Source organism: Cheilinus undulatus, linkage group 3, assembly GCF_018320785.1.
Source record: "Cheilinus undulatus linkage group 3, ASM1832078v1, whole genome shotgun sequence".
Taxonomy (NCBI): Eukaryota; Metazoa; Chordata; class Actinopteri; order Labriformes; family Labridae; genus Cheilinus; species Cheilinus undulatus.
In genome coordinates this window covers 8838336-8855249 of record NC_054867.1, presented here as the reverse complement: position 1 = coordinate 8855249, position 16914 = coordinate 8838336, and the positions used below count along the sequence as shown (strand labels likewise).

The following is a 16914-nucleotide window of genomic DNA, read 5'->3' as shown; positions in this document are numbered from 1 at the left end:
AGAGCAAGTTCTGGAGCCACACATGCACTCGTACCCCCCACCCCTCTCATCTTTTCATCCTCCACTCCTCGTTTATCACGTCTGGTAGGCCGGGGAGGGGGGTGGAGATAAAAACCAGGCTTTGCAAGAGGCAGTCAGACAGAATGGATAGCCCGGCGCTTCGGCCAGCTAGCCCTGATAGCGCTCTCACCTGTGCTGGGAGGGTGGACCCAAGGAACCAAAGAAGGAGGTGGTATTGGACTGATTCACTGCACTGCTGCCACACAGGAGCTGACATTTTAATCAATATCAGTGTAGTCACTCCCTCGTAACATGCAGGTGATTCACTCCAATTTTCATGATTGAAATCATGTTTATGGCTGAATAATTACTTTGATGAAACCTGAAATGCTAGTGGATTGAACCATTCTGACATGACAAAACTTGAATTATTGGAAATGAGGGAGCAGTTTAAGGATAATGGCGGTATTAAATCACTAAAAAACTTTATTGGCAGAAAGATTTAGTTTTGATTTTCTAAAACAGGCAGTAATTTCCCCGCCATCCCCCCTACTTCTGGAGATTATGTTTTTATTCAACTAACAGACCAATTTGGAGGAGACGTTACGTCACAGCAGTTGTGTGCTCATTGTGGTGGCAGAGGAATTATGGGGGAAGGAGGAGAGGAACACTGAGAAGCTTCTGCAATCGGATTTCTGAACAAAAAGACCAACATTAAAGGCTTCATTAGAGGCAAAGCATGGATGGTTATGATTGTATGTTGTAGTAGCAGCCAAAGTACGACTATTATTTGAACATACCAGGGGATCAGTGATGGACAACTTGGACACCAATAGGGCCATACTGTTCAATATTGTTGAACACACAAATTATGCAATGTTCTCAATTTGACCACTGTAATTACTAAAAAGTCAAAGACAGATTAAATATGAAGCTCTCAGTCTATTATACCAGTTTTTATATTTTAGTGAAGTGACAATAATATTTTTATTACTATAGTATTTTATATATTTCAATATATTTTACCTTCATGTCTTTTGCATTCACTGATGCTGATATAAACCTCTTACAGAAACACTTTAAACCAATTTTATCTTCTGATTTCTTGCAAAAAACATATGTCAGTAATCAAGGATTTCAACTGAAATGATCCTCTTTTTCATGTTTTCATGGCAATTTTTGCCATAGTTTCATACTGTTTATAGTTATCATTTTTTAATTGGTTGAGGGGTCACATTAGTGAGGTAGAGGGCCACAACGGCCCCTGGGTTGAAAGTTTAATTGAATCACAATCAGTTGAATAAATAACAGAGACGTGACTACAATCTAGCAATTGAAATGAAGCTATTTTCCAGTAGTTAGTGTCAGTGTTTTGACTTGTGTTTATATATATATATATCAGTGAGCTCTAAATTTGAGCCGGCTCACTGGGCTTCTCTGAGAAGTCAGAAATGAATCAAGCATAACATTCAACCACTAAAACTCATTTTTCTGTTCAGGAATGCAAGTAAATAACTATAATTTGACATATTAATCAAGAAGTTATAATGTGCTTTACTATTTTTTCAGTTTTTTGTAAATCAGCAAATTTACTCTATCACTGTTAGATTATTTTATACCAGCCGTCATAAGGCCAGCCATGTTGGTAGAGGCCATCTAACCCAGAAGGTGGTTTAGGGAGATGGAATGTTTCAGAAAACACTGAGTTAAGAGCACAAATGGAGTAAATGACCAGCACAGATATCAAACATAAGTATCAGGCTGATCTGATGACACCAAAATGGAAACGAGTGAAGAGCTTCTTGCTGAGTTAAGCCAAGTCATCTGGATCCCTAAAAAGAGATTGGATTCTCATCACTAGTTTAAAACTGTATGCATCAGGAGGGGTTTCTCCACATGGTTCATGGAGATGTGCGTCTATTGTAACTTTGGTGATTTCACTGGATTTTTGATGCACAGAGCCGACAAAGACTCCTGAAGCCATTTTTGAGGTTCAGCTCGTCACTTTAACTATGTGGTAACTTGTCTTCTGCTGCTAAACAGTAAAAAAATTGCAGAGGTGTCCACTTGGTCCAAAACTTTCTGTTTAATTGACAGCATGATAACCATCTTTCTGCCACTATTGAGCTCCACCTACAAACAATGTTATTGTGGTGCACTAGAGATGTGTAAATGCACAAAAAACCAGGACCAATGCTGGTACTGATGTTTGAAATAAGAATTATGCTGGTGGAGTGCAGTACTTCCAAATATTATTTTCTTAGCATTATGTGAGATACTGTTAGTTTATAAAACCTGACAAACAGTGAAAAGGGATTTCTTTTGGCTCCTGACCTTGGCTGGAAAGCATACAGAGCAAACACAGATGATGTGAGACATGTAAATAAGACATATTTGAGAGTTTGTCACATTTTCTTTTTATTTTCTGTTTTAAGAGAATCATAACGATAGCATATATTGGGAAAGAAAATCCTGGAAAGTTTTGAATTCATTTAAACTGTTTTATCTTGCCATTGTACTTTTGCTAAAAGTTTCTTAGTGTTGATCTCATGGTGGAATAATGTTAAGTCTATAAAACAGCGAAGAGTACAATCTAGAACACCTTCACCTTTTGTGTCTTGAGAAAACAGTGCTCATAAACTGATCGACCGATTGACGATCCCGTGTGTTGCCAAAACTTAACCAAAGAACAAAAAGGGAACTGGCACCCATCATTTTGGTAGAATGCAGCACTTGGGCGTTGATTATTTTTCAGTTTGTCTTTAATTCAATGAAATCTGATGCCTCTGCATGAATGTGCATTAATAAATGTCTGGCTGGAATATAAAAAAAACAAGCTGAAGAATTCACAGCCACCCCCTTATCACTGGCTTTGATCAGGCTAACATGTTAGCAAACAACTTCCCACTCTCTCATCCTGCAAATACCCAGCAATTTCATCCAATTTCAGTGTTGTTTGTGTCCACCTGATGTTGTGAAATAAATATATCATCTCCTGAGACAAACATGGAGCCCTTCCTGCTCTGATGTTGTGCTGTCGGCATCATTAGATTGCAAACGGACTGTCTGCTTTCGACGGCGCATGTTTGCTGACCGTCAGAGGTTAATAACAGAGAGAAACAGGATGTAAATGTGCTGTAAAACAACAAAAATAGGGCAAAATTGCTCTAATTTGTGGACCTGCATGATGAACTCTATTTTCTTTTTTTTCCCTTTTCTTTTAACCCTCGCCCCAACCTCGTCTCTGATGTGAACCAGCTATTAAGTTAACCACTGAACAATTTTTAAACACCCCTCTTCATACTTAATAGGTTAAATCAATTACTGACCTCAAAAGCAACAAAAACACTTGATTGCCATTCAGTCTAAAATTGCCATAAATGTAATCACAGGCCGTCACTGTGTTGTTGTTTTTGCTGTCAGATGTCAGAGGGTTTGGGAGGAAAATTGCTGTCAGTGAATGAAAGCATCACAGCTTGGCTTCAAAATAAGAACTTTCATTTTGAAATAACTGTGCGTTTAATTTGGAGTTTTGTGGACTTTTTAGAGAGACACTGACAAAGCAGGAGAGGTTTGACCAATTGGAGACTGAAGTTGGATGTATTTTTATTAGCAAAGGAAACTTAAAACATTTAAGAAGCCAGGAATGAACCTGGCATTCAGTTCAACTATTATTGTCAATTTAGGAAAAAATAAACCTTTCAGAATATCATCTGGGGAATGTACTTTTAATGGGTTTGACAAGTTGCATCAGCAAAAATTGGGATGGTAAAACTGACTCTGATGTCTGTATCGTAAATAGGGGTGTAACGGTATCAGTCATATTGCGGTACTGTGGTCTAAACCCCGTCCCCAACATGTGACTGTTTCAAACGGTATGTCTTCAGGGCAGAAAGTGTAGTTTTTCAGTGGAGCAGAGCTAATAGACGTGGAACAATTCCCTTGCGTACCCATCATGCTTTGCACTCCACTTGCTTGCTTAATTCTACAGCACGAAAATGGCCGATGCATTGAGTAGTGAGGGAGACGCGAGCACCAAAGTTTTTGAGTCTGTGGAGGCTCCAATGACTTTTAAGTCTGAAATGTGGAAACATTTTGGCTTCCTGGTTTCAAGAAACGAGAAGGTTCTGATGTGATCAGGAGCAGTAAATTAATTGTACTGACACTCAAGTAATATTTGTACCAATAATGTGTTGGGGCTAAACTTTAATCACAGCTATAAAAGCAAGGCAAAAGTACTGGCTTGACACGACACATCAATGCTGCAGTGTTGTCAGAGCTTGACAAACTTCTCTGCTTCATTGTTCCAACTCCCAGCACCTACTTCTTCATTGTTCCGCTTTGATATTTATTTTGTTAGACTTGCAACTTTCACATATGCTCTGAGTTGTCAGCATCACCAACATAGCAGGACAAATTTTGTAAAAGTGTTAAAAGGGCGTATCAAAGATTCAAGACTTTACGCCCAAGATCATGGCCAAACCGCACACAAGCATCAAAGCATTGCATCACATTGAGTTGCAATGTGTAGTTTGGCAAGCTTGCAGTCCACATTGGTTAGATCTGTAACTCGCTGCCCTGTAAATGTCAGTTGTATCGTTGGTTGGGGCCTTGATAGCCCAGATTGGGCTACAGTCAAGCATAGAAAAGGTAGCCTGACCTCAATATTAAGGAAGAAAAATACTTCTATTAATGATAAACAGTAAGCACATATACATGTAGATCTTTGCATTAAGTCAAACACAACAGTCCGAGAAAATGACTGAGAACAGAATGTTACACTCACTACCCCTCTTCCTTAAATAAATATGCCTGCTCACTTTATACTAACCTGCATTGAGTTTGGGTCTATGACTGAGTTTGTTTTTTCACTCTCAGTTGACCTTGGACTCAGCTTGACAACCACGCAGCGTTCTGGTGGAGAATACCTATGGGTGAATTCAGACATGTTTGACTTTCAATGTAAAACATACGACGGTGGAATGAGAATGCACACGCAGCAGAGGGCTGTGCATACGCACACGGGATGAGTGACACACTCCAGCTGAAGACGCGTGCACTGCTGCCTGGCATCGCTGTGCTCGGCATATTAACCAGAGCATTACTGTTTAAAACAGCAGGTAGGGGAGCAGTGGGTCCCCACTTCATCATGCTATTCGAGGGCCCTATTAGGCAACAATTACCAAATGGCAAGGCTTGTAAATCATGCATCATTCATGTGGAGAAAGCACGAGAACACTTCTCTTCATCCCCAGCACACTGCTGCACTGTGAGCTGCTGGAAGGATAGTGGAAAGAAGGAAGACGGCATGAAGTTTGTAGTAAAAATATATTTAAAAATGATATGCCCAAGAAATAAAAGGGTTTAACACATGAATATAACTCCAACCAGTAAAACTTAACATCTTAGGGCTGGGCAATATGGCCTAAAATTTATATCAAAGTATTTCTTATTTATTTTTTGCTCTTTGAGGTAACAGTATTATTTTGTCGTATTACAATATCTAAAACATATTTAAATGCATATTTAGGTGCTAACCCCCCTGTAGGCATTCAAAATAAAAGCATTGGAGCAAATTAACAAGTACAGAGTTTTACTTACTATTAGAGAAAGTAAAACCCTTCAACAGAGAGGGAACTAGAAAAGCACTCAGAGAGCGCAGACCTCCGCCATTAGCCCTGTCTCCCAATAGTGAAGAATCCTTTAAAAACATTCCTGGATCCAGACAGTGATTCGGATCACCTCCAAAATCTAATTTTCCAATTATTCCTTCCCCAGTGGGGTGGAGTCACGGTGAAGCAAAGCATTGGCTTCCCTGTACTGTCATAGTGGAAGCATTGCCTGCCTAGCCAACAGATGCACTGACAGTCTCACCCATGGTCTCACCGGATGACTGAAAGTCATGGCAGAGGGTGAATAGTCCTCTATTCCTCCCAGCATTGTGAGTATTCTTGCTACAATTTACTGTCTTTCTCTCTGTTAAGCTCCAACTCGTCTCCTTGACCGGGCGTGTGTCTTTCAAACTCTATAAACTCCAAAACTTTGAATAGAAACACACCAAAAACATACTGCTGGGATTGAAGTTACTCATGTCCGCCATTTCCTGGTGTGAAGTGGTAGCCATTAGCCTTATCTCCCAATAGTAAAGGATCCTTTAAAAAATTCCTGGATCCAGACGGTGATCCAGATCAGTCCAAAAATCTAATCAGTTCTTCCTTATGCCATTTCTGACTTTTCCTGAAAATTTCATGAAAATCAGTCCATGACTTTTTGAGTTATGTTGCTAACAAACTAACAAACAAACAAACTAACAAGCCCACCTGATCACATAACCTCCTTGGCGGAGGTAATTAGGAACAAGGGGCAACAACCATGTGCTACATTGTGCTGCTTCATGATGCATTGCTTTCAGGACACTACAAAAGGAGTCAATGTAATGCAACTGAATTTATTATTAATGCTTGTTCATACCGCACGCTGTTAGGGCATAGTGTACTGTTGACATTTAGAGTAATAAACAGTAGCAGCATGGCAATATTAAACATGATTACCATTGGGAGTATACACTTTACTGCTTTAATCAGTAAAGCTAAAAGAATAGTAGGTCATCTGCAAATTTCTAGACAAAAAAACAAGTCTTTAGGAAACTTGAAACCTGATAACAGAGTTAAAAACCAAAGAGGTCATGGGATCAATGAATTATGCCAACTCATGCCAGAAACATCAGTATTTGCAATTCATTTTATAATTACTTATCTAACTGTAGCGGTGACCAAACGTAGGTATCACAAGCCTCAGTGCCAGCTAGCAAGCTAGGAGCATACATGGACTCAAAATGCACAATATGCAAAAATGTTTTTTTCCCCCTTAATGAGAGAGAGAGATAGGTTTGCACGAGAGATAAAAAAAAAGAGAAAAAATGGATTCAGTGTGCAAAGACCATGGTATACGCAATTGTTTTTGCACAGTTAAAAGGTCAGATGTATAGCTTTCAGCACCATGGATAGCGCTGTAACTGTCAAAGTGCAACAGTCACTAAAGAGCATATGAATGGCTTCTGATGAGCCTTGCACTGAGCTAAAGCTGTTTGTATCTTTCCTTTGCAATTCATGAGCTTGATGTCCAGCGTGTAGAAACATACCTTACTAGTAGCCCAATAGCTAAACTATCATAAGTATGCATTGCCCCATTTTAAAATTGATATCTAACACAATAGCATAAGTTAGAGCTATTAAGACCAGGGAATTTGAATTTGCTTCAAGGTTACCTGCTACATTTTATTACATGTCACTCAGGGCAGCAGTGCAGATCCTGAACCTGCTGAACTATTCACTGCTGCTTAAAGGGTGCTTGTCTGTAGGCCGATAAAAACTGTTGGTAAAAGTCAAAGAGTCTAATTTAGGGAGCTCTAAAAACCTATTCTTTAATTTTCTCTCCTATCTTTTCTTCTGTGTTAATATAGGAGGGATACTCCCTTAGCTTGCCATGCAAGTCTGGTCAGCCTGTAAATACTAACAGATCTTACATTTTACCTGACAGGAGTCTTGTTTTCATAGTACAAATGAAAAAAAATCATTTTGTCATAGTTTTCCTACTACAACTGTTTTAAACTTCTGCCATGCAGAAATGATTCATTGTGTTTGAGAATTATAGGTTCCAGATTCCATAATGTTTAAAATCTTTAACTAGGGATTGACAAAGATGGCAAGACTAAAGTTAAAGAGTCATTTGGTTTAATTTTTGTGGCCTGTGGCTAATTTCCAAATATTTCACGATTTTTTTTCTGCCAACTTTAGGCAGCCAACTACAGTATGTGACATCATTCCTTAGAAGGAAATATTTGCATGAATATGTCAAAAGAAAACATTTTGACCTCCATAATGCCACTGTTTTTATCATTAAAGAGTGATGTCTCCCATTTAAATTGCTCCCTTCACTGAATTTATTTTGGTAAACATTCTCAGACATGGTGTAATATTAACATGACTGATAAAACAGGAAGAAAGTCTCAGAAAAGTAAACTTTATAGCAACTAGACCAAGATTTTGGTGTCCCTACATTTTTGTTAAAGCTTCAGTCTAAAAGTGTGTTAGGTCTAGATCTATTTCCGTGCCTTTGAATTCCACATTTTCATTAAAATTTCAACTTATGCAACCAAATCAGCAAGGAAAACCACTTCACTTCACACACCAACACAGCTCTGAATTCAGGTCAGTTGAAAAGGGAAAGAGACATTGTGCAGTGACTTTTAGAAAACTTAGTTTTGAACATTTTCTGCATGATTCAACTGCAGCACTAGATCCCTACTGGATAAGATATTATGACAACGTGTTTGTAGATTTCATGCACACTTCTTAAGAGACTTGGACAAAAATAATGCTAAGTCAGTTCAATGCAGGGTGAATCATCTTTAAAAAAAAGCATGCAACAGGGAAGTTTTGTTCATTTATTAGTCAAGAAAACTGAACATTTTCTGTCTAAAATGGCAACGCTAGCTGTACTGATGGGTAATAACCATTGTTTAAAATGTTTAAAGCCAAATGAGAAAAGTCTGTTAGTAGTAAATCTTTACATGTTCAATGCTAAGTCAGCAGAAGGAAGAAAGACAGCTTCATTTTCAAGGCTCCTGTGCATAACAGTTTCCGTCAAGGGAAGAAAATTCAATCTTTCATACCAAATCACTCCGAAACTTAGAAACATTTTCGCTCATACAGGAACATTATTCTTAAATTATTAGTTTATGACACGTTTTACCTTTGCCTTCTTTTGTAGGGTTATACTAATGCAATATACAAATGTTGGCTCTCATGCAAAGAAACAAAGCAAACTTTACAAATTTCTAATAACATATTTTTCTGGTCATTTTTAAACTTATGTAGACAGACTTAGTAGCAGGTCAGTTTTGATAATAAGTTCTACTTATTAGTTCTTGCACTGGAAATGTATCAAAGAAAGAGGAAAGTTTCTATTTTTCAGAAAAAAAAGATATGGAATATCATTGTTTTTCTCTGACATTGTTCTGTCCAATAAAATTTGGCTGTACCTTATGTCATGGTTGTGCACTCTCTCCAATACTGTGGGATGAAGCAGGCATACACTCTCACTTCTTCTTGCTTATTTTCATTAAAAAAAAAAAAAAAGACAGATGCATATCACCTCCCTCACAGCCATTCTTGTAGTTCCAAAAATGTAGAGGGACAGCATTATACAGGAACTTCAAACTTAATAATAAAATGCATCTGAAAACAACAGAAGAATGTAGAGCCTCTAAAGACCACTATCATAGAAACATGCTCCAAAATTGCTAAAAGGGAGACAAAAATAATTCAGCTAATTCTTAGTTAATGAGAGTGGCTACACCACGGAGATCAACAACGAAGCTACGATAACCATAACAAAACAAAATGATGCAATTACTCTTAATTACTCATTAAAAAATCAATGTTGTCACAGAACTGTCTAATATTGATTTCAGAGATTCTCTCAAACAAACTGCATGGATGAATTTTACTAGTACCAAGAAAACATCCTAGATAGGCTGTTTCATCTATCCATTGGATGTGATATACTTCAGATCCATCTGCCTCCCATACAAAGAGTTTGGGAAGGTCAGGACTTTAAAAAAAATAAATTCTCGCAAGGTGATTGGTTCAATGTCCTGTCAAATTCACTACAGACCAATCAGAGCGATGAGAAAAAATAAGGTGGTCAGCATGCACAGCTCTGGTAGTTAATGTCAGCTTGGCAGGCACTGTCATGGTTTGAACGGTGGAGCTTGTTGGTGGATAAAACTCATGCTGAGGATGGATGGCAGAAGTGCAAAAGCATCCTTTCTGCCAAGAAAAGCTTTCAGTGTTTTTTTTTTCCTTTTTAATGAAGAAATGCAAACCAAATCTGATTAAAAAACACTAAAGCTACATCTGATCTAAAAGCTCCACTGGCAGCAGTCATTGCCTCTGGCTTACAGTTCAACTAAACCCTGCCTGTGATGATAGCAAACTCGTTGTTAAGGAGGTTGGGAGCAAGGTTTTAATAGTTTGGGATTTTTCATTAGTTTTTATTTCTATTTCATTTTCACTTTCTGTGTTTGATTTCAGTTTAGTTTTTATTAGTTTTGACTGCTGATTTGTTAGTTTACTTTAGTTCTATTTTGCAAAAAAGGTTTGTTTTAGTTTAGTTTTTATTAGTTTAAGAGTTAGTTTTAGATTTTTACAGATAGATGTCGGGGCTGAGTGAGCGTCATACATTTTAAAAACATATTAAAACAGGCTACTCATCATTTATCAATTTATTTACTTAATGATGATGTTTGAATACAACTCCAGACATAAAACCACCACTTTGTGAAGTCCCATCCAATCAGATCAGGCCATTTTACACTCCCCAGACTTGGGTGTTGGTGCCAGTCAGTATTGATGTGTCAGAGACTAAAATTAAGGATATTTTGTCTCCATTTTTATTTTATTTTAGTTTTGTAAGCACACTATACAGTTTTAGTCAGTTTTCGTTTTTTTTTTCTTTTTGTTTTGTTTTTTTGTGAAGCATTTTGGAATTTTAGTTTTAGTTATTTAGTTAGTTTAAGTTAACTATGATAACCTTGGTTTGGAGATGTGTGAAAAAAAGGTTTCAGTGCTGTTCTTTGCTCCATTTTTAAGAGTGACATTTAGCTGATACAACAGACACTACACTGTAGCTACTTCCAAGCTAATTGCTACAACTGCAGCAGCCTTTGCTATCGGCTTTCAGTACATTTGAACCCTGCCCACAGGTTCTGCTTTGCTGTCCTCAAATGATGCTGATTGATGTGTTCTCAGACCTGGCACAGCCCTTTTAGACTGGAGCTTTGGAAGATGGATTCACTTGAAGACAGACACAAAATCTGTCCAATTCTTTAGCTTTGCAAGGTCACATTTGCAAAACCAATGTAGCAAATTAGTGCATTTTACAGCAAATAATTGCAAGAGGAATGATAAACACCACTACACTTTGAGTCTGAAAAATGTATTGTAGATTTATCAAACAGTGGTTGCCGTAAAAGGATGTGTTCTTTCAAGTTCAACCATTTCTGTTTTACTGTTATTTTTATATTATATTCAATATAAGCAGAGAAAACTGATTTTAATGGTTCTGGAAAGCTGAATAAATGAAGACATGTGAAACCCCTGACTGGTTATTTTGTAACTTGGCGGCAGATTGTCAATGTGATCAAAATTTTAATTCCCCACATTTAATCATGCCAAGGACTGCTTAAATGGAAAGCAGCATTTAGTTAAAATGTGTTTTAAAGTCTGTTACTAATGCAGGCTAATTAAATTTCATTTCCAGAGATGCATTCAGAAGACTCAAGGCGACTTTAATGAAACAAAAACACAATAATTAACCTGTAAGAATGATCCTTTAGCTTTCATCTTCTTAATTCAAGCATCAGTACCTGTGTAAAAAGAATTATCAGGTAAATAAAACATCATGTTAAACTCGTCTGTAGTTGGCCTTTTTAGTAGCTGAAGTCTGCAAAACTCTGTATGAATATATTCCATTCTCAGGTTATGTAACATTGTTTTTTTTATTTGGAAGTGAAAATATGAAATTTAACTAAGAATTTTCTCTCTCAGCACCTCAGCGCAGAAATATGAGAATCAGATAAGAAAAGTTTTGTAAATTGAATCTTGACAGGACAGATGCTTTTATGAGTGTATATCTGCAGAATAAGAATATATGGATGAGTAACTGAGTCAAGATGTTGCAAAAAATGCTTGAATTCTCCATGCAAGTGCTACATGGGAACTTTCCTACACTGATATCTCACAGCTAAATCAATTATGGTGGCATATCATAAATCCAGCCATTTTTAGAACAGCAGGCCTGGAAAGCTTCGTCATGCATTCATATGGAAGGTTTTGTGTTCTCAGCACAATCTTTGAATTCTTCTCCCAGGTAAGCAATATTTCTGAGTCCTGAGGACAAATGCATCATTTCCATATGCAGCTATCTCCACCACTGACACAAAGGAACCTTTATGCAACTTTGTCGACAGGAGAAAAGAAAGTTTGGGGCTGCAGGAGAAGATTGCGATATCAAGCTGAACTGTCAGCATGCTGATCTTCCAAATGTCAAACAATACATATTCATCTCTTTGGCCGGCCAGCAAAGAGGCAGTGCTGTAGAAGAAGTCCAGACAAAGATGGCTGACATTTCAGCATTCAGGAGACTGACAGCTGTACATAAACAGCATGCAAATACGCAAAAACACACACTCTCTGAGAAACCAACCCGCACTCACTCATATTTACTCACTTGGCATGAGATTTCAGCATGAGTTCAGTTTTAAGATGCTGAAGCTGAATGCAAAAATACTTCCACTTCATATTAACATTCAAGTTTGCTACCAATGTGTTTAATTGAGGGCTGTCAAACAGTTCAGTTATCTATCACAATTAATATGCAAATTTCTATAGTTACATCTTTTAATAGCATACATAAAATTCATTTATTTTGCATTTCAATCAAATGTATTCAAGAGAAATTTATCACCAACAGCATAATGTCAGCATTAAGGCACATCTTAGAAATTTGAGTTTGAAATTGTACAACTTCTTCAATTGATTTAAAATGTTTACATGCATGTTAAAACACAACCAATGTTGAGATCTTTTAATAAAGTGAAGTCAAGTAAAAACTGGGGTTAAAAAAAAATGTATATTCTACTATTGGTGCACAAACGGAACCAACCTGTTGTTCTTTTATCATGCAAACCACATTCTACTGATTGTGTTACACTATAGGCCATAAACCTTAGAAATCACACATCATCATACACTCTCCAGCCACTTTATTAGGTACACCTGTTCATTTGCTTTTAACAAAAATAGCCAAACAGCCAATCACATGGCAGCAACTCAATGCATTTAGGCAGGTAGTCGTGATCAAAACGACTTGCTGAAGTTCAAACTAAGCATCAGAATGAGGAAGAAGGGGGACTGAAGCAACTTTGAAAGTGACTTGGTTGTTGGTGCCAGATGGGCTGGTCTGAGTATTTCAGAAACTGCTGATCTGCTGAGATTTTCAGCCATCATTAGGGTTTATGGAGAATGGTCTGAAAAGGGAAAATATCCAGTGAGCAGCAGCTGTGCATGAAAATGTTTTGTTGATGGGAGAGGTCAGAGGAGAATGGGCACAGAGGTTCGACACAAACTTTGTGCCCTTGCTTGGTTTCATTTGAGCGGGGCAAACGCAGGAGCCCATAACACCTGCAGTCTTGATGGGGAATTACCCCAACACCCTAATGCTAAGACGATATAAATTCACCGAGCAGCTCATCACAGTGCAGTCTGTTAATAACTGATTTTACTACCTTCAGTGATAGTTAACAGCCAGTTACAAGCTGTGTTTTTGTTCATGGTGAGGTAAATTTCCCAAATCTTTCTGCCACAGTGGCCCACGGGTTATCAAAAAGCATCATGACAAATAGATTTGTACCAGAAAACAGTAAATTTAACCCCAACCTTCTGTCTGCTCCAGACACCTGCGCTTTAAACAGAAGCTTGTGTTTAAGTATGAGAGGGTCGTATTCCTTGTGAGTGGGTGTGGCTTCAGCTCATTCAGTGGACACACCCACACCATCCTAGAGCTGATATTAATGCATTATTTATCATGAATTTAAAACTTGATTTTATAAATTGTGAGATGTTTTTCATGACTGAAATTTGGCCTGGTGGTTTGGAACAGTGGCCTTTTATAAAACAAATCTGAAATACAGACTTTTTTTATTATCACTTTACAGGGACTTTAAAATGCTCAGTTATTTACAACAGAAATTTTGATGTGTAGGCTGAAAATATTCATCTGCCATAGGAGGGGCCAGCAGAAAAAAGTATGAGAACCACTTCACTATAAGAACAAAGGTAGCATCAATGATTGTTTGTCACCATGCCTGGGGTCCCTAGCATTAAAAAAAAATGACATCATTTAAAAATCTGTTTGTGTGCTGCAGAATTAAAGGAAAAGTGGTGGACTTCAACTGTGGCTGCAGAAAGAAGTTAACTAAACCAATGTATGCTGAAAAGGACAATAAAGAATGCATACAATGCAATTAAAGATGACTACTGCATTAATTATTACCTTATTACCATGTGATGGATACATCAATGCTGACAGCACTGGTGGCACCATAACCTTGCTTCATATGGAAAATAAAAGTTCAAAAGTAGAATCATTTGATATGCTTATGTGCAGATAACCTGTCTGCTGGGCTGTCTGTGAGTTTTTAGAGGTGAAATGAAATGTTATAAGGCTCAGCAGTGCCTTTATTTATCATCACTTTGAGAGCAGCTGGATACTATGGCAAGTAGTAGTATCCATCTGGTGTACAACTATAGTAGCTCAACTACAGTCTGCTACAAACAGATGTAAATTTTTGACCCTTAGACCATCAGGATAAGCACATTGATGCCGACAGCCCTTGTTTAATTTCAAAACTTTCACAGAAAAATAACAATAATGGAAGTATCTTTAATACTCTATAAACATAAATGTAGTTACTTATAATGTAATATACATTCTTTCTCTATAAATGAAATAATTTGAAAATATTCTACATTTAGAAGTATCTGGCTTTTAGAAAATGAAATCTTTAACACATAAGACACTGAGATAGAGACATCCTGTGCCCAACTAATAGACCATGATTCACTGAAATGTGAAAAATAATTTTTGTCAAAGAAACATCTAATCTGTTGCACTGAAAAGGTGTCTTTGAAAGATTTTACTTCAGTCTTTCAAACATTGAATATATAATAAAATTCTGGGCTTGACCTGATTAAATCCTTGGTGCAGGTATGTTTAAAGTACAGATAAATTCAGGCATATAAATGAGTTAAGGTCAAGGGAAGGTGGTGGTACTGGTTAAATATTCATAATAATGTCAACAATGATTACTGGAATGAAGCTGAAGCCTGTGAAGATCAACACCTCTGCAGCCAACCCCCAACCCTGACCTCTATAGCTGCACTGTACACTAATCTATATGGATCTCTCACTGCTAAGCTGCACTGCCTTTAAATCCTGGGCCAAGTTAGACTTACATTCACACCATAATTGGTGAGACAGCTGCAGCTCATGGTACACCAAGTAATTATTTTAACCTCACATTCTTATGAACCAGTTCTCCGATAGCACAGAAGTCTTCCTATCATTTTATAATCAGATAGACTCTGTTACTGAATAAATATGCTAATACAGAAGAGTTTTACATAAGCATTGTGGGCTTGGATGACCTATGACATCCACTATTTCAAATAACCCCCACCTAATGATACTGCTAGCAGGTGTCAGAGGACTTAGCCAGCACACAACCACAGGTATCTTGTCAGTTTTCAGGAGGAAAACCAACCAGCTTTTTTAAAGTAAAATGGCCTTCCTACTCCTGAGGTATCCATGAAGAAAGAAAGCTCTTGGTTGCAAGTTTTATATAAGCCTGCCAAGAGTACTTGGAGGTGTGGGAGCAAACTTAAAACTGACAGTTTGGCTAAGTGGCAGATGATGTTTAGTCCCACACAAGCACACAGAGAGCCAAGCAGGCACTGCCAAAACTCAACCTGCATTAAGTGAAAACATCTCATTACATCTTCTATAAGCCACAATCCAGATTTACATTTTCTCTAAATATAAAAGATAAGGCCTGAATTGATTGGAGCAAGATGATATAAGTTGTTTTGAGTCTTAAAATTACAACCCCAATCCTAAAAAGTTGGGGCGCTGTGTAAAAAGTTAAGAAAACAGAAAGCAGTTATTTCCAAATCGCATTAAGTCATATTTTATTCACAAGAAAACGTACACAACATTTCACATGATGAAACTGAGACATTTTACCATATCATGAAAAATTTTAGCTCTTTTGAGCTTAAATTTTTACCACATCAACTCAGAAAAGTTAGGACAGGGAAACAAAAAGATGGAAAGTAAGTGTATACTTACAAAAAAACAGCTAAGGGAGCATTTTGCAATTAATTAGGTTAATTAGACCAAGGTCAGTAACATGACTGGCTATAAAAGAAGCATTTTAGAGAGGCAGAGTCTCTTGGAAACAGTGTTGGGGGTAACAAAGTAATCTGTTAGAGTATTCAGATTACTTTTTAGTTATAATGAGTAACGTAACGCGTTGGTTTTACAATTCAAGTAATCCCGTTATTAGTTACATGTTCATAAAAGTAATCCGTTACTGAAAGGCTTGATTCTGTGCTGGAAACCACTGCATGGGCTCCAGAACACTTCCAAAATTTGTTGTCTGTTATATAGTCCATTGTGCCATCCAAAAATGCAAATTAAAGCTGCATCATGCAAAAAAGAAGACATATGTGAACATGATCCAGAAATGACACTGTCTTCTCTGGGCCAAAGCTCACTTAGAAAATGGAAAACTGTTCTGTGGTCAGATGAATCAACATTTAAAACTCTTTAAAGAAACCAGACAGTGGAAAGAGACCATCCAGCTTGTTTTCCGGGCTTAGTTCCAAAGCCTGCATCTCTGATTGTTGTGATTTGTGCCTATGGTGTGGTTAGCTTACTCTTCTGGAAAGGCACTATCAATGCTGAGGATCTAGAGCAACATATCCAGACAACTCCTGTTTCAAGGGAGGCCTTGACTATTTCAGTAAGACAATTCCAAATCATATACCACACCCATCACAACAGCATGGCTTCACAGTAGAAGCGTGAAATGGCCTGCCTCTAGTCTACAGCTTTCACCAAAATACTATGAACAGGATTATAGCCCAATCCAGCAGACGTAGGGTCCCACTGGGCCTGAAAATTCAAATGTTTTATCCAACATGGTGTGTCATCATGAGCAACAATCGAGGCCACATGGAGGACCTTACAGCTTCCTGACAGGAAGTCCAGCATGTTTGATTTTTTTTC

At 37.6% G+C, this 16914-nt stretch overlaps 1 protein-coding gene across 1 annotated transcript in view; it reads right to left on the bottom strand.

Moving 5' to 3' along the window:
- The window catches only part of LOC121507021 (receptor-type tyrosine-protein phosphatase gamma-like), a 769028-nt gene that overhangs the window by 229485 nt on the left and 522629 nt on the right, over nt 1-16914 (bottom strand). The gene's annotated exons all lie outside the window — the stretch shown is intronic.